Source organism: Schistocerca cancellata, chromosome 8, assembly GCF_023864275.1.
Source record: "Schistocerca cancellata isolate TAMUIC-IGC-003103 chromosome 8, iqSchCanc2.1, whole genome shotgun sequence".
NCBI classification, from domain to species: Eukaryota; Metazoa; Arthropoda; class Insecta; order Orthoptera; family Acrididae; genus Schistocerca; species Schistocerca cancellata.
In genome coordinates this window covers 573,857,215-573,875,022 of record NC_064633.1, presented here as the reverse complement: position 1 = coordinate 573,875,022, position 17,808 = coordinate 573,857,215, and the positions used below count along the sequence as shown (strand labels likewise).

Here is a 17,808-nt window from a genome sequence, read left to right as displayed (position 1 = left end):
GTCACCCATACAGTTGATGCAGCGAGGGGATGGAGGTGGACAAGCACCCTCATGGGCATCCTTGCCACACGTAACACATTTGGCCGGATTGGAACAGGACTGGCTGGTGTGACTGAACCGCTGACACCGATAGCAACGCGTAGGGTTTGGGACATAAGGGCGAACGGAAATTATCTCATAGCCTGCTTTGATTTTCGATGGGAGTTGAACTTTGTCAAATGTCAAGAAGACAGTGCGGGTTGGAATGATGTTCGTGTCAAACCTTTTCATAACTCTATGAACAGCCGTTACGCCCTGGTCAGACAGGTAGTGCTGAATTTCTTCGTCAGACAAACCATCGAGGGAGCGTGTATAAACGACTCCACGCGAGGAATTTAAGGTACGGTGCGGTTCCACCCGGACAGGGAAGGTGTGGAGCAGAGAAGTACACAGCAATTTTTGTGCCTGGAGGGCACTGACTGTTTCTAACAACAGGGTGCCGTTCCGTAATCTGGAACAAGACTTTACAGGACCTGCAATTGCGTCGACACCTTTCTGAATAATGAAAGGGTTGACCGTGGAGAAGTCGTGACCTTCGTCAGACCGAGAAACAACAAGGAACTGTGGCAACGATGGAAGAATCGTCTGTGGCTGAGAGTATACTTACGTTTGTGAGCAGACATAGTGGAATGTGAGGAAACCATTGCGGAAGAATCCCCCATGATTACCAGCGTCTCCGATGGCGCGCTCCTCCCTAGTGGGGGCCCTCACTGAGGGCACTCACGCCTTAGGTGATTGTTCACACCTCAGGTCACACCTCCCGACAAACGGACGGAGGGACCAATCGGCACTTTCGGAAGGTATCAGCTCAGGTAATCACCCCTCCCTGGGCCTGGCCGTTACCAGGGGGTACGTACGTGTCCTACCTGTCTACCCGGGGTGGGGAATTACGCGTTACCCCGTCACCGGCTACGCATGGAAGTGCGTGGGTCGGCCTTCAGACACGCACAGGGAGGAAAAAAGAGAAAGGGAAAGGAAAGAAGAGGGGTCTCAAACGCCGCAGCGGAGAAAAGTGCAGAGAGAAGCGGGAAGAAAAAGAGAAGGACAGAGGAAGGACGAAGACTTGCAAGTATAGAAAGCAAGGAATTTGTAATAGTTTAGAGCGTCCGTCTCCGGACGTAGGCACAAACCATACTCCCAGATGGGGAGAAAGGGAAGGAAAGAGCCAGAGGTGAGGGGGTTGGGGGCGAAGATGGGGGAGGGGGAAGGATGAGGAAAGGGAAGGTATGCAGCCCGGAAAGGAAGGAGGGCCATATTAGCTCGAGGTCCCGTGCTCGCTACGCACGTATCCACAAAAGAGTTGTGGACCCCCTGGGGGGGCAACACTAATACGTATGCAAGGTTCAGTTATAGGTCGCAAAAGCACCGATAACAGAGCCGCAATCCAATTAATCTTACAGTGGTGAAGTGATGAACATGGTCAGACATATTGGTCAACGAATAAAATTCTAAATTCGAGTAGGTTAATTACAGAAATGAGAAGTGACACATTTATACTCAGATTTGCAAGTATAACGAGTAGGACAGAAAACCTTGGCCAGAGCAAGCAAGTGATGAATGCCACAGAAGAAAATTGTGAGGACTGTATGGAAGATATGTGTAAACGTTCTTCCGTCTGATATACAGTAAGCAGAAATAGTTCTTCTTGAGGATGACACTAGTATTGTAATCAATCCAAGCAAAAAGACAGCAACAGGAGAAATAGTAAACAATATCCTTAGAAGAGCCATTGACTGCTTTCTCTGTAAATGGTCTCACGCACAGTTTAACAAAGACACAACAGCTCTGCCTATATAGAGTTAATACTCTAGTGATCAGTTAACAGATTTTGAGGAAATAACTTCAGAAATTTTTGGTGTCCATGTTGATGAAAATTTAAACTGGAGAAAGCACATTTTGGAACTCCTAAAACAACTTACTACAGCCACACTTGCACATAGAATCTTTGCAAATCTTCATAGAGATAAATCAGTAAGACGACATACTTTTGCGTATTTTGATTCGATAGTGTCATATGAAATAATGTTCTTGCGTAACTCATCTTTAAGAAATAAAGCCTTCATTACTCATAAATGTGCGGTAAGAATAGTATGTGGTGCTCACCTACGATCATCTGCCTTATGGTTAAGGAGTTGACCATTTTGGTCACTACTTCTCAGAATATTCATTCCCTCATGAAGTTTGTCACAAGTAATCTACTGCAGTCCAAAAGGAACAATGATGTACATAATTACAAACATAAAATGACATTCATTACTTCACTTTAAGTTTGTCTTTACCTCAGAAATGGGTGCACAGTGTTACAAATAAAATGTTGGATCACTTATCCAGTGATATAAAAATCTGAAAGACAGTAAAGTAAAATTTGACAACGAACTGAATGAGTATCTGCTTGATCACTTATCCGACTCCGTAGAAGAATTTCTGTTGTTGTAATGTGTAAAAGGTGGTGAGTAGGAATTACCAACCCATATCTGTATGTTAAAAAAACTTATAAATGTTCAGCATGGAGCTCTATTTTCAAATTAGTTTGTGATGTGAATGTAGAATGACTCATTCACATCATCACCACTTATCGTATAAATGATCCATGGAAGATGAAACTAACTGCTACTATACATTCGCGACAAAAATCGTGACAGGTCAGGATAGATATTTTTGTGGTTACTTTCCTATAACAATTTCCAAAAAAATGTGAGAAATGTGACATTGTCGCTAATGTTACCTGCTTCGCCGTTAACACAAAACAGTGATAGAGAAGCATAGTGCTGCAGAGAAGACCGAAAGTTAACTCTGGGCCTGCCGAGAGCTTCTTGACCAACATAATACTATTACACTGGTCTTCAACCTTCATTCAAATTGCATACGCCATACATGAACATATTAGAGCCACCAAATCTGTGAAGGACGTCTACCGTTACGGTCTTCATAAATTATTCTCTAAAAGATACGTGTAGAGGAAGCAAGTGGATTCGCTGTGTCTAGAGTCAAGGCTTAATCGACAGTTGAAGGAGACATGTGGTGACATGGATGTGTCGAAAGTGCGTTCGTGGGTGCGACAGTTTAATGAAGGCAGAATATCATGTGGGCCATAAACCGAAAAAACCTCGGGCTCGCACAAGCCGGTCTGACGACACGATCGAGAAAGTGGAGAGAATTGTTTTGGGGGATCGCCGAATGACTGTTGAACATATCGCCTCCAGAGTTGGCATTTCTGTGGGTTCTGTGCACACAATCCTGCATGACGACCTGAAAATGCGAAAAGTGTCATCCAGGTGGGTGCCACGAATGCTGACGGACGACCACACGGCTGCCAGTGTGGCATGTTGCCAAGCAATGTTGACGCGCAACGACAGCACGAATGGGACTTTCTTTTCGTCGGTTGTGACAATGGATGAGACGTGGATGCCATTTTTCAATCCAGAAACAAAGCGCCAGTCAGCTCAATGGAAGCACACAGATTCACCGCCACCAAAAAAATTTCGGGTAACCGCCAGTGCTGAAAAAATGATGGTGTCCATGTTCTGGGACCGAGGGCGCAATCCTTACCCATTGCGTTCCAAAGGGCACTACGGTAACAGGTGCATCCTACGAAAATGTTTTGAAGAACAAATTCCTTCCTGCACTGCAACAAAAACGTCCGGGAAGGGCTGCGCGTGTGCTGTTTCACCAAGACAACGCACCCGCACATCGAGCTAACGTTACGCAACAGTTTCTTCGTGGTAACAACTTTGAAGTGATTCCTCATGCTCCCTACTCACCTGACCTGGCTCCTAGTGACTTTTGGCTTTTTCCAACAATGAAAGACCCTCTCCGTAGCCGCACATTCACCAGCGGTGCTGCTACTGCCTCAGCGATTTTCCAGTGGTCAAAACAGACTCCTATAGAAGCCTTCGCCGCTGCCATGGAATCATGGCGTCACCGTTGTGAAAAATGTGTACGTCTGCAGGGCGATTACGTCGAGAAGTAACGCCAGTTTCATCGATTTCGCGTGAGTAGTTAATTAGAAAACAAATCGGAGGCCTTAGAACTTGAATGCACCTCGTATAGGAGAACTTCTCTGAAGTTTGGAAGGTAGAAGGTGAGAGGTGCTGGCGGAAGTAAAGCCGTGAGGGCGGGTCGTGTGCCGTGCTTGGATAGCTCAGTCGACTCAGCATTTCCCCGCGAAAGGCAAAGGTCCCATGTTAGAGTCCTGGTATGGCACACAGTTTTAATCTGCCAGAAAATTTCTAATCAATTCACTCTCCATTTTAGAGTGAAAATTTATTCTGAATACACGACGAAACAGGCACAATATTATTTGCAATAATGAAATGTAAACACGCGAGAGTGAGACGCGTGGAGTGGAAGTGAAACGATCACAGAGTCACATATGTAGGTAAAGCAAATGACAGATTACGATTTATTGGTGCCGCAGTTCGTAAGAGATTAAATAGAAACGCAGGAGAAGTAGAAGCAACAATTTAGCAAATACGAAGACGTACAGTGCTTTTGGTCACTCGTTATGTCTGGCGGGAGGATCAACGTGTAAGGTGGTCATGTCATTTGGTTTTTGTATGTCATCGACGTGCACGTCAGAGACAGAGCAAGTTACGTTACTCTTAAACAATCTTTGGTCTTGTTGTGGCATGTCTTTCCCTCTGCGCAGTCTGATACATTCTTAGTTGAAGTGTGTTAGGTGATAGACGTATTCAATAGTGCCGTGTGTACTTGGAGAAAGGACAGCAATGATGAATATGATGTATAAAATGAAAGCTGAAAGGAATATAGATTTTGAATAACGTGCTTGTTTTTGTAGAGAAGAAGCTTGAGATAAGATTGCAGCACAGCACACATAATTTATCGGATGATTATTGTCATATAGTTAACTTGCTCAGAGCTGAGAGAAAGAGCAGCCCGCTTCCCTCAGTCAAGCATTAACACACTAAATGATTTTTATAGAAATTCTCTGTTAACGTTGTACTGTAAAAATGGTTCAAATGGCTCTGAGCACTATGGGACTTAACTGCTGTGGTCATCAGTCCCGTAGAACTTAGAGCTACTTAAACCTAACTAACCTAAGGACATCACCCACATCCATGCCCGAGGCAGGATTCGAACCTGCGACCGTAGTGGTCGCGCGGTTCCAGACTGTAGCGCCTAGAACCGCTCGGCCACTCCGACCGGCAACTTTCTACTCTCTTTGAATCATTGTTCACTTTGTTAAGTATAGCACTGTTCAGAAGCATATTATCTTTGAAGATCACGGAAAGTTTTACTTTTTTTTTTAAATATATACTCCATTCTAAAATTATTGTCTTGGAATATCATTTCAAAGGAATAGTGACTCTCCCCACCCTACGGTTTATCATTACGCATTTCCACATGAAACAGTTTGAATATGTATTTAGAAACAGAAATCTAGCGTAGGCACTGTCTGTTTGCTGTTTTCTGTTGTGATTTCTCGATATCTGCAACAATGTTATCAAGACGCGAGGTAAGTGTAAATGTTGATTAGGGCCGGCCGGCCGCGGTGGCCGTGCGGTTCTAGGCGCTGCAGTCCGGAACCGCGGGACTGCTACGGTCGCAGGTTCGAATCCTGCCTCGGGCATGGATGTGTGTGATGTCCTTAGGTTAGTTAGGTTTAAGTAGTTCTAAGTTCTAGGGGACTGATGACCTAAGATGTTAAGTCCCATAGTGCTCAGGGCCATTTGAACCATTTGATTAGGGCCAGGTAATTGTTTTACCTAAGTTGCGCATTTAATTTAAAGACAAGCTGCTTTCACATCAGTTACAGTTCAGTTCAAAATAGTTCTGTTTAGTCAAAGGGTGTCAAAAATGGTTCAAATGGCTCTGAGCACTATGGGACTTAACATCTGAGGTCATCAGTCCCCTAGAACTTAGAACTACTTAAACCTAACTAACGTAAGGACATCACACACATCCATGCCCGAGGCAGGATTCGAACCTGCGACCGTAGCGGGCGCGCAGTTCCGGACTGTAGCGCCTAGAACCGCTCGGCCACTCCGGCCGGCAAAGGGTGTCATACGAGTCTAAGTTGGATAATGATTTATGAATACATAGTTTTTGGTAAAACGTATATTTTGTTGAGTGCGAGATAATGTTGGGTTAAATTCCATACAGAAAAAGATATAGTGGGATGTTACACAGGAAACTAATCATGACCTGGCAGACAGCTAAGAAAAAAATAGTCTAATATCTCGCAGAAATCTGTTTAGAGAATTGCACGGACGTGTTTTCTGACCAAGATCTACAAATACTGTTCAGCCAGTCATTGCCTCTGTGTAGATAAACTTAGAGTATTACCAGCTAGCACAATGAACACACTATTCTTAATTTAGGCCGTCAGTGACTGGAAGTGTCAGAAAGCTTAATATGTGGTTCGGCAGAATGTATCAAGCACTTTGGTGACTTGGAGATTACAGGTGCAAACACGAAAAGAGGTCGGTGATAAACTTGAACACGTGAATGCCAGTCGTGACGCTGGTAACGAGTCGTGTTATAACTCACCTGCACAGTCGACGGACGCGTGACGCTCGCCGCCGCGGGGTGTGTACTAGGCCGCAGTCGGGGCTCCTCTAGCGGCGCGCGCCTTCCCCTAGCCGGCCGCCATTCACCCTGCTCTTCACCTTACTCACCCCCACCCCTCCCTCTCTCTTCTGCTCTCCTCGCCAACGTTCTAAAGACCACTACCACGAGTCGATGGCACCCACAGTACGTCGTCGCAACAATGCACACCCTTCCACCCGGGTACAGAACGTTTCACCTTTTAAAATAACACTTGTTCTTCTACATCATCAGATATGAACACACATTGTCAACGTTTCTTCATTGACTAGACATGTGATTGAGGAAAGTGAACTAAATATGCATGTTAGGCCGCTGTAAGCCCTCAACTAAACTGCTGCTCGGTCATAAATTTGCACCCCGCGAAACGTTTCTAGGTTCAAATGGCTCTGAGCACTATGGGACTCAACTGCTGTGGTCATAAGTCCCCTAGAACTTAGAACTACTTAAACCTAACTAACCTAAGGACATCACACACATCAATGCCCGAGGCAGGATTCGAACCTGCGACCGTAGGGGTCGTGCGGTTCCAGACTGTAGCGCCTTTAACCGCTCGGCCACTCCGGCCGGCGGAAACGTTTGTAGCAGATGAAGTCGAACCCTCCTGTGATCTAGTGAATAAATAGAAACAATGTGGAAACAATACGTTCAAATGCTTTGTGAAATGAATCTTCTAAAAGTAAGAAATAAAATAGATTAGAGAAACATTTGCGCGCCTTTGAATGATGCTTGAAATGATATACAGCAAGTCATGTGCCGATTAAGAATTTAAAGTTCAACGTTTAGCTTCCTCCTCCTCCGTAGGCAAAGGGTCCACGCGACAGCCCCTCATACGGGAGATCTGGGTTCGCATTCCCGGTACTACCAGGGATTTTTCCTCGGTGGGAGGTGCACTCAACCTCGCGATGTCAACTCGGCAGCTGGTCTGATTGATACCCCCTTTGCCCACCTCCCTCTCTTCTTTTGGCTATGAAAATTCGGACAAAACTTTTGCCTCAAATCATTAATTAAGTTTTCCTTAATCACTCTCATTACTTTCAAGCAATTAAGTTCTTTTTTGCAAAACTAGGCCTCACGCTGGTCAATTTGATAACCCATTTGTCCATTACCCACTGTTCGTTTGGCAACGACATTTGTCCCAAAAATGCATTTTGTTATTTCCAGGGAGTCTCGTTTTCGCTTCGCTCATACATTTGACCAAAAACATGCGAGTAGATTATCAGACCAGCTTTGTGACTGAATTAAGGACTTCCTAGCAAACAGAACTAGCCAAGTCGTCCTTGCCCCGAGGGAAAAAGTTCTTCAAACGTGACAATAATTTCGTTAAGGGAGTGCTAAGACCGCTACTGATCGCAACAAATAATACAGTAGTCACCGAGACCTCCCATTCTTTGTCTTTTATCACCTTCACTATTTTCTTCGCGTGTTTGTGGACTCTACATGCAGTTACTGTAAGTTATGTAATGTGACCAACTGTGTATCATGAACTGAAATTCCGTTTGCCACATGGTAGGCATGTGTTCGTTTAACGTAGATCTGTTGTTTGAATACTTTATCTGTCATTATACTACTATATTAAGCCACTCGAATACGGAAATATATAACTGATACTAAACCATATGTAGCTAGCAACATTTCTAGATCACATCTCTTGTCAGATTCCTTTAAGAATGTTCTCATTAACATCGCCACAAATCAATTATTCTTTCTTTCTAACAGACAGACGGCACAACAAGGCATCAAAATTTTTCATCAGCATTACTCAGTTATCCCACGGGTTTGTGTACTGGAACATTCACAAATGTTACATTGTCCGATATACTTCCTTGCTTCTCTATCCTGCTTTTCACAGAGTTTACTTATTATGTATTTTTGAATTTAAATTCACATTTAGGGTTTCGTACCTCAATGGATAAAAATGATACCCTCACAACAACACTTTGTTCTCCGTCTCTGTTTCTTTAGACGTCTTTTTCTCACGAAGTAGAGTAGAGGTATCAAGCTAAACTCTATGCCAAAGCAGAGGATCCGTACGGAACTTTCTCACTTTTATAGTTTCAAATGATGACAATATTTGGATCAAGTGTAGCCATTGGGATAAGGGTAATTGTGGGAATGAAAACATCTTTAAAATGAATCGAACGACGTGAAATAATAATCATGAATTTATGATACATTCTTGTATATGCAACTTTCAATTCCTTATACTATATTATTACTTTTAATGAGCGAAATTAGTTCTTGGACCTCACCTGGATGCTCCTGCAGCTTATGAATAACACATTAATATTTTCTGTTCCTGATCTTCAAGAACGAAAGTTCCCTTAGAGTAACATGATATTTCTACGATTACGGGAGGTAATTCATCATAGACAGGTTTTAAAGGTTTTTTTTTTTAAGAAAACGACGTGTATGTTACTCGTACTTGCTACGGGGGAAGCCACATCCTTCGTGTATTGCACGCCTGAGTTATTAACGGGGACCGACAGCTCCACACCCGATTCGCATCCGCGATCGACGCAGAATCGTCTGAGCTTCTTGTTGAGGCATCCCAATCCTCTCCAAACCACTAGACCGCAATCGAGTCAAGATAAAATGCTGCAAATAGTGAGGCGTGCTTTCATATCGCCTGGGACCCTAGCTGTCTTCATCAATTCAGCCGTGAGTTGCTATAGCAAAACATGTCACAAAAAGTGCTTTGTGGATTCTGTGCATGGTATCTACGTAGCAACAAGAGCTCAGGACCCTGCAGCGACGAAAAGACGTGCTGTAGCATCACTTCATGGTAGAGTCACACTTGCATTAATTTGAGCCATTTGATACTGTGAACAAACACCTGAAACCTGTTGTGCGTGAGTCCTTATATCAGTGGAACCATCATTATACTCTTACGCTCTTTGCAGGTCTGGTTTATTCCAGTGGGGTGTTCCTACTTTCAAGAACTTTATTGCTTGTAGATGCTAAAATGGTACATACAGAAAAATCTCTCAAGAATATGTGTGACATCAGTTATTAGAATCGGATTGGGACACGCATGTTTCCCTGCACACGTCTGCAGCGAACACCCAGAAGACGACTGAAATATTGATCCTGTCGTTTTGGTATCCTCCATTCTAAACATATCCCACATCAAAATAAAGAGCGGGAAAATCTCGCAGTAGCGAAGATTTCCTTCGGAAGAAATATTGAAGCATCAAGGAGTAGGAACAACCTCAGAATTGACAAACTGCCTGTTGGCTCCTGTCTCGGGTTCTTCGGCCGACGTTCATCTAATGATTTTACTGACGTTGCGCCTGCACGAGTGGCTGGCATTATCAAAGCATCATCCTCCATTGCCGGTGGCGAACTGGAGCCGAGCTCGCGGCCGCAGACTATATGTACCTGGCGCGCCAACGTCCGAGGGCTTCTCCGCGGTCATTTCCGGTGCGGTTCTCCTCTTGCTACCTGCGACGGTCGTTCGCTGCAGTACGGGAAGCCAGGATCCGTTTACCTTAAGGCTGTTCTGAGGGGCAATGCGTACTCCACAAATTATATTAGAAGTGTAACAGAGCCAAACACTCGGCGAAGTAAGGAATCGGAAAAAGAAATGTCGGGTACGGCCTTTCTGCCATACATTCCCAGAGTGACGGATAGAATCGGCCGTATATTGCGCAGACATGGCGTAAAGACGATTTTCAAACCGACAAAGAAGATCAAAGAGTGTCTTAGATCGGCGAAGGAGAAAAGGGACCCACTTGCAATGTCGGGAATATACCGTATACCATTCACATGCGGAAGAGTTTATGTCGGAATGACTGGACGATCAATTATCACCAGGATCAAAGAGCATAAGCGACATGGCAGGTTGGGGCAGATGGAGAAATCGGCCGTGGCAAGCACGCACTGAGTGAGACCGACCACGTAATAAAATTCGCCGACACGGATGTTCTGGATCACACGCCCTTGTTCAGAGAAGCTGCAGAAATAGAAAAACACGCGAACAGTTTCAACAAGAAAGAGGAAAACCTTAAGGTAAACGGATCCTGGCTTCCCGTACTGCAGCGAACGGCCGTCGCAGGTAGCAAGAGGAGAACCACACCGGAAATGACCGCGGAGACGCCCTCGGACGTTGGCGCGCCAGGCACATATAGTCTGCGGCCGCGAGCTCGGCTCCAGTTCACCACCGGCAGTGGAGGGTGAAGCTTTGACAATGGCAACCACTCGTGCTGGTGAAACGTCTGTAAAATCATTAGATGAACGTCGGCCGAAGAACCCGAGACAGGAGCCAATAGGCAGTTTGTCAACAAGTGGCCACGAAAGCCTTAACAATTTTGAGCCTCAGAATTATACAAAGCTCTGACATATCAGACATTGACTTTCTACCTTTATATGTGTATCAGATAGTTGTGTGCTTAAAATTTAGTTGTAGTCATTTACTAGCGGGAGAACATGCGAGAAATGAGACAAAATCTTAGTTGCCAGATAATTAGGTAAGGAACATCTCTTGAAAAAGCCACTGCAAAGGCCAGTTTAGGGCATAATCTACCGCTATCCTCCAGCCTCTTACGTATCAGCCTCTTAGAGCCACTGAAGTTAAGCTCATCGGACAAAAAATTAGTCACCACTAGAGAAATCATTACAAGCATCATTTAATACCGTGCAATTCCACGCCTGGACTCGATAACCATCTGGATTCGTTTATGAAGTGCGTCCACTAGGTTGTGCAGGTACGCTGCATCCAGGTGAAGTTATTCGCTGAGGAGTTGATCATTCAGTTTCACCAAGTGGCGAGGACGCAATTGTTGGCCTTTTACCCTTTGTTCCGACATGTCCCACAGATGTCAGGCGATTTTGCAGGCCAATCAAGTCGTAATAGGGTGGGAAATGTTCAGGAAATCAGTCACATATTCTTCCAGCCCGATGAAGTTCGCTGCTGTCATCTTTATGTGCCTGTGTGAGCAATGGCCTCTTCTGAGGTGACCGACTCTAGACGTTGATTGCGTGCACTCCCAGACGCAGTGTTCTCTCGGTAACTGGTCGTGGTTCACCTTAATTCACTGCCTGTCTGGCCCAATGAAGGATGCACTCCGCGGGAAACAGGCTGTCGTATTGAACGAAGATCTTATTGAAAAATAGGGTTCTGTAGCCAAAAGAGTGGGGAATAAATGTGTTGCATTACTTAATGAACTACCCTCTTGAAATTTGTGTGGACTGGTTCAGATGCACATTTTTTCTATGCCAGTATATGAAGCAAACATAGGGCTTTCCGTTCGCTCTGATCTGTACGTTCAGAAAAGGCCATTCATCTCCCCATCGCTCCCTTTTTGTGTCAAATGGTTCGACAAATACCTCACTTGGGAGCAACAAGATCAATGGTTCAAATGGCTCTGAGCACTATGGGACTTAACATCTATGGTCATCAGTCCCCTAGAACTTAGAACTACTTAAACCTAACTAACCTAAGGACATCACACAACACCCAGTCATCACGAGGCAGAGAAAATCCCTGACCGCGCCGGGAATCGAACCCGGGAACCCGGACGTGGGAAGCGAGAACGGAGCAACCAGATCACCTGAGTGCAATTCTACTCAGCATATGTGGGCCACCATCTCGCGAAATGTGCGCGCTTTAGACCTAGCTACGTGCAGTCTCCTTGAGCTGTGGACGGCCTCTGATAGGAAATAGATCACGATGACTGCCCACACTGTTTTGGGTGGCTCATGGAATTCAAGCCTTAACTTGTCGCTGCGTTCGCCAAGGTGAAGGGAATGATTCGCAATATTCGGTAGGTGTGTCTGCTTCGACTGCTCGTTAGTGTATGTTGGCATGGAAGCAGCTGCAAGGCGCTGTGAAATTGCCAGCATCGTCTGAATGCTACGCGGTGTATGACACTTGTGCATTAGCGCCAGTCAACAAGAGAGGAGGCCAGCAGATAAAACATCATTCAGTATGAGACGTGAAATGGAGTTTGGGGTCTCAATGAGTAATGGAGGAGTGAAGAGAGGTTAATTTCCTTTCCTTTGTGCTTTTATGAGGACTGCTTTGACAGGTAGAATGCTTTCACGGTAGGAGGCGTACAGGGTGGGTGTAGAATGAGCTGCGTGGGACGTTTGCCACGTGGTGTAAGGCGAGCTGGCTTCTGGTTACCTGCAGGCGCCACATAATACGTGATGGCCCGTGGCAGGCGCCGCCACACACCGCACCACGTGAACCTTCCCCTACTCTGCCGCGTTCTGAACACCAGCCTCCCACTGTCACCCATCTCTTTTCTCGACCATTCCACGACGAAACAGTAAAAACAGCAGTATTATTATCATAATATTAGAGCCCTTCGTCTCCAACTCATTAGGAGCGCTCTCAGGATGAACCCTATCCAGTAAAAAAAATGAAATTTGGTACAGAGATGAGTGAAACATTTTTTGGAGGTTCAAACAGCGTATCAACCTTGAGAGGGGAGCGGGTCACGGTGGGAAACTCGCCCCTCCCCATTTGAAGCGCCGGCCGGAGTGGCCGAGCGGTTCTAGGCGCTACAGTCTGGAACCGCGCGACCGCTACGGTCGCAGGTTCGGATCCTGCCTCGGGCATGGATGTGCGTGGTCCTTAGGTGAGTTCGGTTTAAGTAGTTCTAACAAGGGAACCTCCCCATCGCACGCTCCTCAGATTTAGTCATAAGTTGGCACAGTGGATAGGCCTTGAAAAACTGAACACAGATCAATCAAGAGAACAGGAACAAGTTGTGTGGAACTATGAAAAAATAAGCAAAATATACAAACTGAGTAGTCCATGTACAAGATAGGCAACATCAAGGACACTGTAATCTCAGGAGCGCCGTGGTCCCGTGGCTAGCCTGAGCAGCTGCGGAACGAGGGGTCCTTCGTTCAAATCTTCCCTCGAGTGAAAAGATTAATTTTTTATTTTCAGACAATTATCAAAGTTCAGACACCCACACATAATCAACTTCGCTCTCCAAAATTCCAGGACATGTTCTGATTTGCTTGGACATATGCAGTATTTGACGCTCTAGACGCGGAAAAATTTGAAAACGTTAAAAACATATGTTTTGACAGAGCACAGGGAAAACTGTGAGTCTGTGAAACTGTTGCATTCATTTGTTGCAGTTTATGTGACATACTCTTATGTTTTCATCACTTTTTTGCGAGTGATTATCACATCCACAAGAAAACCTAAATCGGGCAAGGTAGAAGAATCTTTTTACCCATTCGCCAAGTGTACAAGTTAGGTAGGTCGACAACATTTTCCTGTCATGTGACGCACATGCCGTCACCAGTGTCGTATAGAATATATCAGACGTGTTTTCTTGTGGAGGAACCGGTTGACCTCTGACCTTGCGGTCAAATTTTTTCGGTTCCCATTGGAGAGGCACGTCCTTTTGTCTACTAATCTCACGGTTTTGCGGTGCGGTCGCAAAACACAGACACTAAACTTATTACAGTGAACAGAGACGTCAATGAACGAAGGGACAGATCATAACTTTGCGAAAATAAAGAATGTAAACTTTTCAGTCGACGGAAGACTTGGACCAAGGAACTCTCGTTCTGCAGCTGCTCACGCTAACCACGGGACCTCGGCGCTCCTAACCTCATAGTCTCCTTGATGTTGCCTATCTTGCGCATGGACTACTCAGTTCGTATATTTTGTTTATTTTTTTCATAGTTCCACACAATTTCTTCCCGTTTTCTCGATTGATCTGTGTTCAGTTTTTCAAGACCTATCCACTGTGCCAACTTATAACTTAATCTGAGGGGGGTGCGTTGGGGAGGTTCCCTTAGGGGACTGATGACCACAGCAGTTAAGTCCCATAGTGCTCAGAGCCATTTGAGCCATTTTTGAACCCTTTTGAGGCCTCAGAAGGAAGAGGGGCGGGGTGGCGGTGCGAGATACAGTTTCTCCTCCTCGATCCCCCCCCCCCCCCAAAACAAAAATAAACCCTCTACAGATGCACATGATCTACAGGCAGAGTCAGAAAAAAAAAAAATACTACGCTGCACGTCAGAAAATATACGATTAGTATTTCGATCGATACAAATATTTGCTTATGACTGGACCAAACTTGCGTATCCTGAAAGCTTCATCTGTCAGACAATGTTAAATGTACAATGTTAAATGTCGTATAATTAATGCCTTATAATTCCAGTTACACCCTGTCTTGTCCTATACTCCGCCTCTGTCCATTCGCCATTTTCCAGTCCACGCCTGTTATCTTTCCACACCGTAAAGTGCTAATGGGGAACAAGTTCCTTCATAGTACATAACCAATCCCGGATACCATTTTCGCGTAAACATCTGAACAGTGGCTGAGTGAGACTGGTGGTGCCGACAGGCCCGTGTAGCGGAACTACGAAACGGCCGCCCAGCGCGCCGGAGTTTGACGGCTGGGAGGCATGCTTAAGCCAAAAATCCTCATTGTTTCGTAAGGCTTACTCTTTCATTCTGCGCTATCCTTCATTCTAAGCCCACACATATTCTCAGATGGGCAGGTGGTGCAAAATCAGTGTGCCGGTCGCGGTGGTCTCGCGGTTCTAGGCGCTCAGTCCGGAATCGCGCGACTGCTACGGTCGCAGGTTCGAATCCTGCCTCGGGCATGGATGTGTGTGATGTCCTTAGGTTAGTTAGGTTTAAGTAGTTCTAAGTTCTAGGGGACTGATGACCACAGATGTTAAGTCCCATAGTGCTCAGAGCCATTTGAACCATTTTTTGAAAATCAGTGTCTTCGGGCTGCCTCGTAGGCATGAACCACGTGCGGCCATTCAACAGTGACGCACGGTGGCCATCGAAACCCGGACAGTCGCTACTGAAAACTTGTCTCAGATCAACAATGTCATAGACGACGCTCACTGATCTACTCTTCCTTAATTTCGATCAAGACAAGAGTGGAAAAGTTGATCTTACGGACACCATGAAAGAAACTGTTTCCCGCACTGTCTGAAGAGAAACTACATTCGGATATTGTTTATAACATTTTTGGAGTCGAAAAAAGTAAACAAAGTAAATGCCTTCTTCTTTTTGAAAGAAACTAGGTTCTTCTTTTTTCACTAAGATGCGATGTACAGTGTTTGTAAAATAATAATAATAATAATAAGAGGATTGTCTATGCCCGACTTTACTGCGATCTACAGTAAACTGGAAGTCTTGAAACAAAGTAGAGCTAATATCTTGCCGGCTATTGCTGTCATCTTCAAAATTAAAAGAACTAAATTGCTTACAGAAAGCAGGACCTATAAAATTAGGCCGATATTTACGACATAATATTGATGAATTGCTTGTCTTTGTAAGAAACCTTAACACTGACTAGATACACGCATCCCCACACTATAAGAAAGATGTATATCTAATTCGCATTACACGAAATGAGCGAATAGATTCACTCCCTGCCCCCACTCTTTCCCTCCCCACACAATAAAAATAATTGGGACGGCAATGGGCGCTTCGTATACAGTATCATAACATTTTCACAGAAAATTTAACATCATTTTGGCGAAAATGGTGACAAACTCAAAATTGTGTTCATTTCTTGTCTGTCGAAATGCCGTGTACATTTATAATCTCCACTCACTGGACAGAGAAAATGAAATAGTAATAATGTTCGATTATTAACTTTGAAATTACGAGTGTGGAAAGAAAACATGAGCTGAAGATAAGTCACCCCCAATAAAGAACTTACTTGTGGCTGCAGACGAAAATCTTCGAAGTCTAGATGGAGCCTACAGTTGAGGTACGCGGTGACTGGCCTAGGGTCGCCCTCGTCCTGTTGACCTGTTGACCGATGTCTGTCAGTGCTGCTGGTACGCCACGAGGTGAGGCGATGGCCGCCGAAGGGCACAGCTGACGGCGTCTGCGGTTCAAATCCCGGCTTCGTCACGTATGCGTTACATCTGCACGCCTGTGCTCTTCTGCCACAGAAAAAAATGCGAGTCAGATAGTTCACACTTTTTGCAACGGCTGAGCAACAATGTTACAGTACATTCTATCCTTTTTGTTAGCATGAGTATTGCTGTTGGAGCAGAGCAGACAGGAGTGACAGAGTTTATTTATTTATAAGGTTCCATGGGACCATGCCAGCCAAAGCTGACGAAATCAGTAGCTACGTAGGTCGCAGAATACTGATTAGAAAATTTATAAAGACGAGAACTAAAGAACTAATAAAATACTAAAAACTGTGCGACAGTTTAACAATAAATAACACATTACACAGAAATGTTCTTAACTACTGTGTGGAACTCGTCTACAGAATAGAAGGAATGTGCCACAAGGAGAACTTTCAACTTGGATACGAGTACTTGGGATTTATCGTTCAATTTTTTCAGGTCTGCTGGAAGTGTATTGAAAATTAAACGCGCTGAACACTGCACAGCTTTCTGTACTAAGCTTAAGGAAATGTTATCCAAGAGTGTTTCGTTTTACACTCTTGTGTTAATGGAATGAATTTTGCAGTTTCTTCTGGCTGAGCCGCCGGGCGGGATAGCCGAGCGGTCTAGGGCGCTGCAGTCATGGACTATGCGGCTGGTCCCGGCGGAGGTTCGAGTCCTCCCTGTGGCATGGTTGTGTGTGTTTGTCCTTAGGATAATTTAGGTTAAGTAGTGTGTAAACTTAGGGACTGATGATCTTAGCAGTTAAGTGCCATAAGATTTCACACACACACACACACACACACACACGCACACTGACTGAGCCAGTATTGTCAACAACAAATTCCATGTCGCAATATAAGTACAGGGATGGCAGAATTAGAATTCCCACACACTTGAAGAACGACCTGCACAAAGTTAGCAAACTGAAACCGCAGATCAATCACACCGCTCATCTCTGGACTAAGGATGTACCTGGTACGTACAAAGAGCTGCCATAAAATATAATACTATACGATTTAATAGAGTGAAAATAATCGAAGTATCAGTGTCAGCGTTATTCTTAAGAGACATTGGAGATCATTCTTATGCCGAAGATGGCAGCATTCGGTTTCTCTACGAGTAGGCCCCACTTCTGGATACTTCCAAGAAAGCGTTCAATGTTGCCTCAGTCCTATGAATTACAGTGGTCTACTTCACTGACTGACCACCTCAGGACAGTAAAATTTCGCTCTTACACGATTTCCGTATCAAAAACTGTATGTATTTCGTTTTGTTCCAGTTAAGCAGTCATCTGTCTCTGGAAGTCAGGTGCTAATGTTCAAATGGTTCAAATGGCTCTGAGCACTATGGGAG

At 44.8% G+C, this 17,808-nt stretch overlaps 1 long non-coding RNA gene across 1 annotated transcript in view; it reads right to left on the bottom strand.

The window, feature by feature from the left end:
• LOC126094786 (uncharacterized) overlaps window positions 1-17,808 on the bottom strand; it is a 52,603-nt gene that overhangs the window by 11,900 nt on the left and 22,895 nt on the right. Inside the window, exon 2 of the long non-coding RNA XR_007521877.1 lies at window positions 16,269-16,497. This is a non-coding gene — a long non-coding RNA (uncharacterized LOC126094786). The remainder of the gene's footprint in view (window positions 1-16,268; window positions 16,498-17,808) is intronic.